The 9,028-nt window shown below is 45.1% G+C and overlaps 1 non-coding gene across 1 annotated transcript; it reads left to right on the top strand.

Annotated features, from left to right (window-relative positions):
* Positions 1-8,720: 8,720 nt before the first annotated feature.
* On the top strand, positions 8,721-8,793 carry TRNAE-CUC (transfer RNA glutamic acid (anticodon CUC)). The gene has a single exon. It is a non-coding gene; the product is annotated as a tRNA-Glu (tRNA).
* Positions 8,794-9,028: the final 235 nt, after the last annotated feature.

Genomic DNA, 9,028 nt, shown 5'->3' with positions numbered 1-9,028 from the left:
TTACTTTTAAAAACTAAAAATGCAACTGCCATGCGACCCCAACAATTGTGGTCCTGGGCATTCATCCCAGAGAAATGAAAATTTATGTTCACACAAATATCTCTACAAGAACATTTACAGCAGCTTTATTCATAATAGCCCCAAACTGGAAATAACCCAAATGTCTTTCACTAGATAAATGGCTAAACAAACCATGGACTACCCACATTAGGGAATACCATTCAGCTGTAAAAAGGAACAAACTCTTGATACGTTCAACAACCTGTATGAATCTCCAGAGAACAATGTTGAGTGAAAAAAAGCCAAACCCCAAGTCCACATACTGAAAGTTGTAGTCGCTCAGTCGTGTCCAGCTCTTTGCAACCCCACGGACTGTAGCCCGCCAGGCTCCTCCATCCATGGGATTCTCCAGGCAAGAATAATGGAGTGGGTTGCCATTTCCTTCTCCAGGGGATCTTCCCAACCCAGGGATCGAACCCAGGTCTCCTGCATTGCAGGCAAACTCTTTACCTTCTGAGCCATCAGGGAAACTAAAATCCACCTATTAAATGATTCCATTTATATGGCATTCTTAAAATCACAAAATCATAGAAATGAAGAACAGATCAGTGGTTGCTAGAGATTAAGAAGGGGGTGGAGATAAGGAGAAAGTAGATGTGGTTATAAAAGGGTAACAAGAGAAATCTTTGTGGTGGTGGAAATGGCTATTTCCTCACTGTAGCTATGGCAATATTCTGACTGTGACATCGTACAAGACCGTTGCAAAACGTTACCATCAGGAGAAACAGGGTACATAGTGCATGGGATCTCTCTATATGTTTACTTACAACTGCGTATGAATCTATAATTATCTCAAAATAAAAAGTTTATTTTTTACAAAGGTAAGTTATAACATATAAAGGAAAAAACAAAGGTGATTGTTAAGTATTCCTCACCTGATAGTTAATACTTATGTAGTACTTACCATGGACTAGGTACTTCAGATGACTAATTTAAGCTTTTTAAATCCTACTGTGTAGTACTATTATGATCCTGTTTTACAGATGAGGAAACTGAGGTTAAACAACTTGCCCAAGATGGCATAGTTCAGTGGTGGACCTGGACTTTGAACCCAGGCACTCTGATTCCATTTTAGCCCCTACACTGTAGTATAAAGGTCACGCCACTGTAGAGATACAGTCCAGATCCTAGACTTGCTGTTTTGGCCTCAGGGTCTCCTTCTCCCAGAACTTCCTTTCTCGGGCCTCCAGAGTGTACATCTCCATCTCTCTTTTTATGAAAGTTTCAGCAGCAATAAACCTACAAATGGATCTGTCTTTAAACTTTGAGGGAGTGTAATTATCTCACATAATAAAATGATGGCTGCAAAGCTGATGGATTCAGCAGTTCTGTAACATCCATCAAGTCCACCTTCTTTCTGCTGTTCCATTCTACCATCCTTTCCTAGGAGCTTCCTCATGACCTCAAAGTGGCTGCCCAAGCTCCAGGCAGCATTTTCTCACAACAATATCCAGAGTTAGGAGAGGGATTGTTTCTTCCCTGTTTGTCTCCTCTTGATCAACAAGGAAAACCTCTACCGGGAGCCCCAGTACAGTCACCACTCATGTCTCATTGGCCAGAAATGCCTCATGTCTCCACCTCTAAGCCCATCGTTAAGTAGAGGGAATAGGAAAATGTGGTTTGTTTAGACCAATTATGCCACTTCCTGGGGGCAGAGGCCACCACCCCTGAAGAACGAGATCTCATAGAGTACAGATGGTAGTTGAAAGAAGAAAAAATTTTAAAGCAAGTTCTATTACAAAAGAAAAACAATGCTTGCTGTCTAGGGAAAATTAAATTTTCATTGCACTTTGCTAACAGGAGTGGCCCTCACCTTGGGAGTCACCCTCTTCAAGTACAAGCACCTGGGGTTGAGCATGAACTGTCAGAAACAGGACAGGCCAGCTCAGCAGTTCTCAAACATAAATGTGCCCAAGAATCACCATAGGAGACTGGTGGAAAGGCTGGAACTTGAACCGAAGTTCATGTAATTCTAACATCTGGGTTTATAGCCACTGTCTTATTGAGCTCCTATGTGCTTGCTATTGCCCTAGGAGGTCCCTTAACGCCTAGAGGCTAAGAAGTTTCCCTTAGTTAAGTGAGCCCCTGAGACCCGGTTAATCTCTCAAGTCTGTTACCCAATGGCTATTTGCTGCTTGAAAATCAGTATGAAAGAGAGAGGGGGAGAGAGAGAGGTGTTAGGAGAAATGAAAGATGCTTTCAATCAGAATGCCAGCAATCCTGGGAGATGGTGGACTCAGAGTCCCCAAAAACCATCTCCAAAGATTCTGCTCAGAGGTAAAAGTTTTTAAGGGGAAAAGGGAGGTGGTCTCGGTTAATCATTGAGATGGGGTCAGGGGGTTAGAGTCACGGTCATCCCCACTTTGTTCAGGCTTGTGTACAAGTTTGGTAACTTGTGCTTTTTCTTTTCCTAGGCAAGGTAGTGTGTGGTCAAGAGATTTGAGAGGTGTGCTAAGACCAGGACGAGTAGAGCATGGGGCTGCCTGGTTTCAGGTTAGTGACAAGACAAGAGGGTCTCCTGCAGAGAGCTCTTTCTTGCCAAAAGCTGCTTACTTTTCTTGAAGGCCAAAGTTGTGGCTGCTCAGTTCTCCAGCCCTTCAGACAGAGAGAGGTCTGCTCTCCTTTGAAAGTCTTATCCGGGATCCTCCACAAAGTGGTAGCCCCACTGTGTGCTTCCTTTCTGCCCTCAGCCCATCAAGAGTCCTTCTTTTCAATGAAGAAAGGGAGTGTGTGTGATAAACAGATTCTCTCCTGACTTCTCACTTTTTTCATAAGTAATGTCCTAACCAAGAAATGCCTGCCGCTGCTGCTAAGTCGCTTCAGTTGTGTGCAACTCTGTGTGACCCTATGGACAGCAGCCCACCAGGCTCCTCTGTCCACGGGATTCTCTAGGCCTACAGTCCTTCAAAGTTTTGACATCCTATGGCCCTAGAAGCACAGGGAAGTCTGAGGCATGTGTGAGTGAAAAGCAGGAAGAGGAGGCTACAGTTATCCCTGCTGAAAATTGCCTTTCCCTGGGGAGAAACGGTGGGAAATGATTGTGGCCTCTGGATCTCATCAGACACCAAGCATCCCTTAGAATACTTATTGGAATCTACAAAGCTAATGAGCGATTGCCAAAGCTGCCTTCCTGCTAATGGTGCCGCACTGTATTTCCGCTAATGAGCACTGATTGGCACCACATTCAAATGAAAATCTAGGTCTTCGTTTCTTACAAATAACTTTTTTTCATTTGTTTCTTACAAATAACAAGGCCTGGGGGGACTGAGAATTTCAGCTTGATTGCAAATCTAATATGGAGTTTGGAGATATTTTATTCTTCCAATCCTTACCCCAAACCTGCCTGCTCACCCCATTCTCCCGGAGTCATCAAAAAAAAAAAAAAAAAGTCCTTTTGGAGTAGACCTTAAATTTAAAAAGAGATAGTGGGCTCAAATATGCATAGAAGCTGGAACTGATCTGGGGTGGAAAAAACAGTACATGTGGATGGACACCTGGGTGGATCAGAGAGAGTCACACCCTCGTGGTAGTTTGAGTCACTTTTATGGGGCATTTCTTCTGGGTTTCCTTTGGCCAATCATCTCTCTTTTCCTGGATCTGAGTTTGTATTCGGTTTATTTCAAGGTCCTCCCCTGTGTGTGCACACATTTTTAGCCAAGATGGTATCCAGCAAAGAAGTTTATGGATGGTTTGACATCACTAACTACGAGATGATGATCGCCAAAGAGCTTTTCTGGGCATGTGTAGTTGGTAAGGTCTCCTTGACTTTGAGAATAAGGTATAAGTGGTCTTTTATCTCTTACGTGGGCAGGGCTCAGCTCCTCTCTCCTGCTGTTATGGAGTATATGTCCACAAGGGAGAAACTCCAGCTGCTCAGCCTGGGACCCATCTATCTCCTGCCTGAGTACAGGTTCTGACAATCCAACAAGAGGCTGTCTGCACTAGCAGTATTATGAAAAGATGTCCTGCTTCTCCCACCTCTCTTGAATCTTAAGATATTACCATCTTGTAGCTTCCAGGTCTAAGAGTCTTTCATCTTAGTCTTGATCAGTTCAGTTCAGTTCAGTCGCTCAGTAGTGTCCAACTCTGTGACCCCATGAACCGCAGCACGCCAGGCCTCCCTGTTCATCACCAAATCCCGGAGTCTACCCAAACCCATGTCCATTGAGTCAGTGATGCCATCCAACCATCTCATCCTCTCTCATCCCCTTCTCCTCCTGCCCTCAATCTTTCCCAGCATCAGGGTCTTTTCTAATGAGTCAGTTCTTTGCATCAGGTGGCCAAAATACTGGAGTTTCAGCTTCAACATCAGTCCTTCCAATGAACACCCAGGACTGATCTCCTTTAGGATGGACTAGTTGGATCTCCTTGCAGTCCAAGGGACTCTCAGGAGTCTTCTCCAGCACCACATTTCAAAAGCACTCTTGATATCCATTGTTAAAAAATAAAATTCAACTCAACAAATCACGAATCAAGCAATATTCAATCTAGCAGATAGAAAGGAGCTCCAAAGAACAGACAAGGCAAGAGATTTTGCGGGCAGAAGGGAGCAGGAACAAGGAAGCTGCACTAGGTAGAAAGTGGATCAAGCTTATTATCCTCAGAGCCGATGTCAGGGGTCTGTCGGGCCGCCTAATTAATGCTGATCAGGCAATTTCTGACTGACTGGGGTAAGATTCCATTTCTGGGAGAGTCGAATCTGTAATTAGGTATTGGTTTGATTGATATGGGGCTTGGTATTGGAGAAGGAAGTGGCAATCCACTCCAACGTTCTTGCCTGGAGAATCCCATGGACAGAGGAACCTAGTGGGCTGTGGTCCATAGGGTCGCACAAGTGACTTCATTTGGGGACTCTTGTCTTTAACACTGTCGGGGGTGTGTGTTCCTTTCCCTTGGTTCCGTCTCATCACAACGAAGCTTTGAAATGATGCAACAGTGTTACAGCTCGGTTACAGCCTGCCAGGGTCCAGCCCCGGCTGATCCAGGGTATTCGAAGGAGAGATGGCGTAGGCGACCTATTTATTTAAATATTTATCAGAGATATAAAGAGTAATAGGATGAGGATAGCTCAGTGAGGAAATTCAGTGGAGAAAAGCGGCTGAAACAAGGATAACTCAGTAGGAAAATTCAGTGAAGAAAAGAGGCTGAATAAAATTCCAAAGCAGGGAATTTACGTCACCTACAAAGGCCGCAGGCGTCCTCCCGTTCTCCCGAAGGAGAGGAGACACTAAGGCCTCCCCGGTCAGATCTTAGAAGCCCAGGCAAAATTAGTAGGCTTGACAAGCTTCCCCGCCTCAGAGGAAAAATTCAGCCAGAAGGTGAAAGAAAGAACCACATGGGGAGACCAAATTTCGGTGGACAAAAAAGGGGCGTACTTTATTTTCCAAAGTAGTTCTATACCTTAAGTTGTGCATAGAGGATAATGGGGGAAGGGGTGGAGTCATGCAAGGACAGCAGTTCCTGGTCCTAATCGAAGCCAGGCTTTCAAACTTATCATATGCAAAAGTTCAGGTGATTTACATCATCTTCTGGCCAGGAAGCCTGTTAACATTTTAAGAAACTTATTTTTCTCTAAAGGTGATTATTCTAAAGTCAAGCGCCAGCCTCCAAAAAGCATTGAATAAAGTTGCATTCCTATATGGCAAAGGTGAGGTGGGCTCAATCAAGAAAAGAATTAACTCAAGGGTCCAAGGTTACAAACATTGAGGCTACTACTTACATTTCTATACACCCATTGTATTAATCAATACACTGCCAAGGACACAGCAGGTAAGGAGTATGGAGACTTAGCAGCAAACATTGGCCCAATAAGTGAAAAACCCTTCACCAGTACAATTTCTAATCAATCTTTTAACTACTCAAAGGAATCTGTGTTTAGACAGTTTAGAACATCTCCTGCCTCTCACAGTTGGGAGGCTCTGAACAATCACATGTGGCCGGAAAAACCTATTCAGGCAGGCTAGAGGATTTCCAAAGGAGTTTGTAGGTTGAAACACTGTCACACCCAGGAATTATTAACTGGAGCTGTAAGCTAACTCTTTTTTCAGAGAGAGATAGCCCCCCGTAAAGTCAGAGGTGTAGGTGAAAGCACAAAGCAGAAAGTAGGCAGACTCTGGTTTTGGGGGTAGATGCTCGAGAATTTCCAGGGGGACTCCTGAGGCTGGATCCCGCCTTTGCATATGCCAAGCCTCCTTCCTCATGACCTTTGCCACGGGTGGAGTTCCTCACGCTGGCTCCCGGCAGTGATAGAATTCCAGTTGAGCTATTCCAGATCCTGAAAGATGATGCTGTGGAAAGTGCTGCACTCAATATGCAATATGCACTCAATATGCAATATGCCAGCTCCTGGCAACAGCCCAAGAGTTTATTAAGCAGACAGAAGATCGTACACCCCGAGAAGTGAGGGCAGGCCACCCCGAAGGAGTGGCCTCAACCTGTCTTGGCTTCCCTTTTTTAATACTTTTTGTCTCCTCCCCATTGGAACCTGATTGGTTCATGAATACATAAAATAAGGCTCATATATGTAAGGCGAGCACAGAGAAAAAGAGAGCGAGCTGGGCAGTCAGGCAAGAAAAGGGAAATTTATTAGAAGGAAAACAGAGGGTGACTGGCCCTTAAGGAGAACCAGCATCCTCCCTTTCTGACGGATTCCTTCTTAGAGCCTGGCAGTTGCCTTTGCAGCCAGCGGGGCTGCAATGAAAAACCCCACCAGTGCAAAATCCTCTGGAGGCATGGTCAAGTAGCCGGAGGTCTAGAATCTGATGGTCTCGCAGCTTTGAGAAGAAAGGCACCATTGAGGTAACAGGATGCCATTTGGGCAATTTGGTCAGTCTCAAGGATCACTGTGATTTATTCTTTGTTTGCAAGGTCGGCAAACCCATCTTATCAGTGAGACCCCATGTGGGCCCCATCAATATCTGCCATTGATCAGGAAGGGGGCACTTTTTTCCCACCAGAAGTTCCCACTCCAGTCCTTGGACTTTTCCTTTGTTCTCCTTTTCATCCGCTTTCTAACTGCCATTTTGGACTCCCCTTTTTTTCTGCTCTGACTACCTAACAGCACCATCACGTCAACATGTTACTTTAACACACATTGTTGAAAACAGCACTTTAGAGAATAACTGTTCCCCTGTCTGCACTTCTCCTGAGCAATCAGGATCTAGCTCAGACACAGCAGGTGTTTAATGGTTGCCCATTGAGCTAATACATTTATGAGTGGTGAAATGGCCCATTTCTCCAGCCATCTTTTATTCTTTCCATCTATTTCCTACATTCAATGGAATGTGATCGCCCAAAACTAATCCAAGGGAGAGAATCCAGTGCAGTAGCTGGATTCACGAGGATTTCTTCTCCAGAGGTGCAAGGATGCTAAGCCCCGCTGGCTGCAAAGGCAACTGCCAGGCTCTATGATTGAGTGGCCCTTTGGAGGAGGCTGGTTAAGTGAGTTCATCGCTCCTCTCTGAAGCTGATGCACTGGGACACGAGTGCTCAGGTCTGAGGAAGGAGGCAATATAAATAGAACTTGAGGTACCAACTTAACTGCCAGATAGACCTGGATTTGAAGCTGAGCTCTTCCCAATAGGAGCTGTGTGAGCTGGGGTGAGTTCCTTAACTTCTCTAAGCATCAGTTTCCTCATCAGTAAAATGGGGGTGATAAGAGTCTATAGTGAATTGATTGCCGTACCTTGAGGAGGTTTCTTCCATAATCTAATTTTAACTGTGTGACTTGCTTTGACCAATGGGACAGAAGCAAATGCAATGCAAGCAGAAGCCAGAGATGTGCTTGCACATTAGGGCTTACTCTCTCTTGCTGTTAAGAACCTTTCTGCCATCATGTGAATAAGTGTGGGCTGATTGATGAGAAGCATGTGACTGTCACCCAAGCTGACATCAGGCCAGCCCCCAGACATGTGAGTGAGGCTTTCCTAGACCATCCAACTCCAGCCAAGCCAGCCCAAGTCAGAATAAACCCCCAACAAACCCACAGTAATGTGAGAAATGTTTGTTATCTTAAGACATTACCTTTGAGGGAGGAGGGATTGTCACACAGCAAAAGCTGACCAAATACACATTTCCTCACCAGGGTGATGCTTGAGATGTAAATACACATGCATAAAAAGTACTTCAACCAGTGCCTGACACGTAAGCATGTAATCAGTTTGGATCACATAGTTGGATTTATGAAACCAGGATACTGGGAGCTTCTGGAAGATGATCTTCATTGAAACAGAGAGAGGCAAGAAAAGAAAGTCAGCTTCATTTACACAATGCATGGGGCCAGACCTGTTTCTCTCACACAAGGCGGCTCTTCCAGACCCTGCAAAATCACCACCAGTCGTTGCTGATCTGCACAGATGTGAGTGTTTCATTCTAGTGTCATCTTGATGATCTGTATCAGCTGAAGGATTAGTCAGCGGGAAGGGGGCAGGCCCTTCTACTCCAGTGCCACCAACAAAAACCCATCGGAGACCCAGCGAGTAACACACTCACCCACCAAGGTGCTCTGACAAGAGCCCCTTCCCCACTAGTCAACAAGGTGTGACAGAACGAGGCTACAGTGGATTCACTATATGGACATTCACACTTAAACCCAAATTACAATTCCTCTCAGCCTATCACCTCACCCCATCCCTATATCCAAAGAGAAGCATCTAGAAAATTCCCTGGCAGTCCAGTGGTTAGGATTCTGTACTCTCACTGCAGAGGGTCCAGGTTCAATACCTGGTCAGGGAACTAAGATCCCATAAGTCACACAGCATGGCAGGAAAAATAAAAAGCAACTTCATCTGTACTCACACACGAGTTTTCCGCTGCAGTCTGAAAACACAGAAGTTGCCAAGTTCTTTCTCTCTGCTTCAGACTGAGATGCAAGAAGCCACATCAAGGAACCACTAGCGGACAGTGTCCCGTGTGAGAATGCGCTGGCGTTGGAGTGCCACCTCCCAAAGCTCACGATGCAGAGAGGTCT

Source organism: Bos javanicus, chromosome 25 (assembly GCF_032452875.1).
Source record: "Bos javanicus breed banteng chromosome 25, ARS-OSU_banteng_1.0, whole genome shotgun sequence".
Taxonomy (NCBI): Eukaryota; Metazoa; Chordata; class Mammalia; order Artiodactyla; family Bovidae; genus Bos; species Bos javanicus.
This window is presented reverse-complemented; position numbering and strand designations above follow the sequence as displayed.